This window comes from Taudactylus pleione, unplaced genomic scaffold, assembly GCF_031769625.1.
Source record: "Taudactylus pleione unplaced genomic scaffold, aTauple2 ptg001760l, whole genome shotgun sequence".
NCBI lineage: Eukaryota > Metazoa > Chordata > Amphibia > Anura > Myobatrachidae > Taudactylus > Taudactylus pleione.
In genome coordinates, this window is record NW_028286157.1 from 57,023 (window position 1) to 61,386 (window position 4,364).

A 4,364-nucleotide genomic window follows, 5' to 3' on the forward strand; every position below is an offset into this window, starting at 1 on the left:
AGGTTGCAGATCGCCCAATGTGTACCCTCCATTAGACCTTAGGAAGGAAGTCGAAAGAGCCACGCCGTCAAAGACAGATGACCCAGGTCTGGGTAAAGGCAAGGATCCTGAGACAACAGGTCTGGGCGTTGAGGCAACAGCAACGGAGTGTCAGTGGAGAGACACTAAAGATCCGAGTACTGATGCAGTCTGGAGTCACGAGCAGGATCTTGCCTCCCTTCCTGCTTGAACTTTCGAAGTACTCGAGGAATAAGGGAGAACAGAGGAAACAGGTACGCAAACTAGAAGGTCCACCGTACTGATAGAGCATCTACCAGGAGAGCCTCTGAGTCTCTTGTTCGGGATCCGTACAGCTGCAGCTTGCGGTTGTGTCTGGAGGCCCCACTTGTCCACCAGAAGTTGAAATCCTCCGGGGAAAGAGACCATTCCCCCGGATGTACATCGTGACGGCTGAGGAAGTCTGCTTCCCAGTTGAGTACCCCTGGAATGAATGCTTCCGAGATGGCTGGGAGATTGCCTTTCAGAATGAGGGATACCTCTTTTAGGGCCGCCTAACTTAGAGTTCCTCCTTGACTGTTTATTTGTACGGGTTTGCCGTGCAGGATGAGTCTTGCTTGTTGCAGCGCTCTGAACACTGCCTGAAGTTCCAATATATTGATCGGCAGGGCACATTCTGCTGCCGTCCACCGTCCCTGGAGGACGTGTGGACCAGTCACAGCGCCCCAGGCCTGAAAGCAGGCATCCGTTGTTAGAAGGACCCAGTCTGAGATCCAAAACAGATGTCCCCTGTTTAGATGAGACTTCTGTAACCACCAAGTCAGAGACAGGCGCACCTCCAGAGAGAGCATGATCATTTGTGTCTTTATCAGACGGGGTATTCCGTCCCATATAGAGGATCAACATCTGTAGAGGCCTGGAATGAACTGGGCATACTCCATGTCGAACGTTTGACACCATGGAACCCAGGAGCCTCATTGTCTAGTGAAAATACATTCGGCGACTCTGTAGGCAATTGCATATCCTGGACTGCAACATGAATATCTTTTCTTCCGTCAAGAAGATCCTCTGCTGCTGAGAGCCCAACAATGCCCCCAGATGGACCATCCACTGAAGTTAGGGAGGATTTTTTCCAGTTTACCAACACTGATATTGTCAGTTGCAGATGACTGCAAAGCACTTCTGGAGACCCTGCCAACAACAGAAAAGGTCATCCAAGTAGGGTAACAGGCGAACCCCCTGCAACTGCAGGTGGGCCGCCATGACCGCCATTATCTTTGTAAACACCCGAGGGGCCGTGGAGAGGCTGAAACTGGTAATGGTGATCTAATACCGCAAATCTGAGGGAACGCTGATGAGCCCTGGCAATGGGGCTATGTAGGTAGGCATCCTGAATATCCAGAAACACCATAAAATCCCCAGGCTCCATAGCTAAAATAATAGAACGCTGAGTCTCTATTCGGAACCGAGGGACCCTTAGAAACTTGTTCAGGGACTTGAGGTTGAGGATAGGTCGGTATGACCTATTTGGTTTTTGAACCAGAAAGAGGTTGGAGTAATAACTTGTCCCCCTTAGGGGGTAACTGAACAGGCACTATGACTCCCGTATGGAGCAGAGTGCACCACCTTCTGGATCGCCAGAACCTTCTCTGGATCTGAAGGAAGGCCTGTTGCGGAAGGAGAGGGCATATCCCTGAGATATCACTTCCATTACCAAAGTGTCTGTGGTAGTCTGGAACCAGCACTGGGCGAATTGCAGAAGTTGGCCTCCCACCTTGGGGTCTCCCCAGGGAAGGCCCAGCCTGTCAGGCTGAGGGTTTGTCATCCTGCTTGGCGGCCGGACGTCTGGTACTCCAAGCCTGTTTCTTGGGCTTGGTGGCCTTTTTGGACCCTGAAGGTCCCGAAAAGGACTGCACCTTAGGCTTGCCCTGTGGGTGATAGGGTCGAAAGGACGGGGTCCTTGACTCAGATGAAGTCAGGGCTGAAGGTAGACATGCAGATTTGGCTGCCACCAGCGTGTCCACTATTTTGTCCAAGCGGGCCCGAACAGGACCTGACCATTATAAGGTAAGCATTCCAAGCCCTTCTTGTATTCAACATCCATCCTCCAAGAGCGTAGCCACAAAAAGCGGCGAGCAGACACTGCCGCCGCGGAAATCCTAGAAGTAGGCTCAAAGCCGCTTCATTAATATACGTAGCGGAATCCCGGAGATTACCCACTAACACAACCTGTTCACTGGTAACCTTTGAAGTAAAAGATGCCTCCAATGCGTCCGCCCATCTTTCCATGGCCTGGGCCACCCAGCAGACTGCTATAGCCATTCTGGAGGGGATAGACTTAAGGCACACTTCCATTCTACGGTCTGTAGCGTCAGTCAGAGAGGGCATGGACTGCATAGGTAATGTCGCACTCTTCACGAAGCGCGACACATGAGAATCCACCTGAGGGGGAGACTCCCATTTAGTGAAATTTTCCGCAAAGGGATATGCACGTGCCAGATGTTTTTAAGGTTGAAGCCTTTTTCCCTTAGACTTCCACACCTCCTCCAAATGATCCACTAGCTGACCAGATAGGGGAAAAACTGCAGCACCCTTAACATCCTTAAAATAAATTAAAAAATACGTAGGTGTTGCAGGGAGGCTGTCATCAGTAATTACCATGGCCGTACGGACTGCCTGTATGAGACCTGGAATATATATCTTCCACGTAACCTCCGCCCCTGATTGAGGGATGTCAGTGTCAGACAGAATCCAGAATCTCGCCATCATCAGACGACATGTCATCCTCATCATACTGTGTAGACGGGAATGACAATAACGGTCTTTTAGCAGGTCTAGGCAGATCCTGCTCTGTAATGTTCTGGCGGACAGAGAGTTCGTCCAGACAGGTTCCTTTTGAGAAAGAACCTGTTGAAGAGGACGCTGTGCTACCACCATCTGTCCCGGAACCTCTAGTACGGGGGACAGGACTGCCGCCTGCTGGGTGAACCCCAATTGGGTGAACACAGGGCGAGCGGATTACCTATCCACTAGGACATCCAAAGCTTGTGCAAAACAAGCCCAGGGAGGTTCTTGTGAGGTGCTGGGTACAGCGGGAGTACCAGGAATGGCTAAGCATGTCGTACATACACCATCCTGAAGTACCGCCCCCCACACCCGCTTTACACCTGGAGCAGGAAAATAGGAGAGATGTACCAAGGGACACAGAATCCTCACTCCCTGACATATTGGTATGTGACTCTCTCTCACAGTAAGAAAATACCTTATACTGTGAGATAAATTCTCACCCTGACAGGGCTGAGCAGGAAGAAGAAATAGGGATAGTAAAATGGCTGACAGCAGAATTATCAGACACACAGTGCTAGCATAAAGTCACATACAATGTAGAAATTGCCTGCACCAATGGCGCTATCAACTACACAGACCAACAGCCTGGTAGGGATAGCGCTATATACACTGACCTTTAAGATGGAGGAAAGGTATGTAAAGGGGACCCAGGCTCCGCACCGACACCAGCGATGTGCACAAAACAAAAGATGGCCGCCGTTGGAATCAAGGGAGGTGGGCCCGATGAAGGATCGCTGCCTCAGACCGCAGTGGAAAGGCGCTGAGTGCATTAAACAGGGAAGACGCCCCCCCCCCCCCCCCTGGCAGGCATTTAACCCCCTGGGATGCTGGAACGTATCAGTCCAGCCACACATCACTGGTGGTCTAGCGGCAGCGCAGGCTCAGTGCCTGGCTCCACTATTCTGCTGTCCCCAGGGAGCCCTGGGGACACCGGACTGTGTAACAGCAGGCGCCTACCGCAGACGCCCGATGCTTACCTTTCACTGCCCTCTCGTGGATTTGGCCACAGTCCAAGGCCCCCGGGGGTTCCGGTAGCTGGAACCCCCAAGAGCCCGCCGAGTTCCCCGGATCGGTACTGGTGGTCGGCGCCGGTGGGGGTGTCGGAGCGGTAGCACGGACGTCCGCCGGACTGTCCGTGCTACTGCTCTTGAAGATCTTCAGGGGCTGTGAAACGACTCTACCTACTGAAACTGAGGTGCCTTGGCCTGGGGGCGGGGTATAGGAGAGGGGGCCCCGATGCATCCTGGGATGAACGTTTTAACTGTGGTGCCCATGGACGAAGCCCATACCTATACCCAAGGTATCCCTGTGGATCCCTAAGGACCCTGTAGTAGAAATATAGAATAGTGTAACATGGCATCCAGCGTTCCTCTAATCACCAGCTAGGACATGGGGAGAGGCTGTAATTACACCCCCGCAGTCCAGCCATTAGGTGGCGGTGGATGATGTCTCTTCCTGTTGAGGTGTCAGAGCGACAATGCTATAAACCACCAGCAGGCCATGTTTTGTGGATCTCTTTA